Source organism: Diaphorina citri, unplaced genomic scaffold, assembly GCF_000475195.1.
Source record: "Diaphorina citri unplaced genomic scaffold, Diaci psyllid genome assembly version 1.1 scaffold115635, whole genome shotgun sequence".
In the NCBI taxonomy this organism is placed as follows: Eukaryota; Metazoa; Arthropoda; class Insecta; order Hemiptera; family Psyllidae; genus Diaphorina; species Diaphorina citri.
In genome coordinates, this window is record NW_007492574.1 from 1 (window position 1) to 278 (window position 278).

At 42.1% G+C, this 278-nt stretch overlaps 1 non-coding gene across 1 annotated transcript; it reads right to left on the minus strand.

Moving 5' to 3' along the window:
- Window positions 1-3: 3 nt before the first annotated feature.
- Trnag-gcc lies at window positions 4-74 on the minus strand. The gene has a single exon. It is a non-coding gene; the product is annotated as a tRNA-Gly (tRNA).
- Between the last annotated feature and the right edge of the window lie 204 nt (window positions 75-278).

A 278-nucleotide genomic window follows, 5' to 3' on the forward strand; every position in this document is an offset into this window, starting at 1 on the left:
TGTTGCATCGTCCGGGAATCGAACCCGGGTCGCCCGCGTGGCAGGCGAGCATTCTACCACTGAACCAACGATGCTTGAGGTTAGAGCGATAATAATAGCTAATCTCAATCCAGTTTGAAGTGAATGTGATATCACGTGACCCCATTAAGCCCATTCAAAATTCTATTTCTGAGCCAGCCTAGTTAATTTGGAGGGTAGCGATGTGCCTTGAAGTAATACGAAAGCGGTTCCAAGGTACAATATTATTATAACAAATTTATTCCACTAAAAATTAAAAA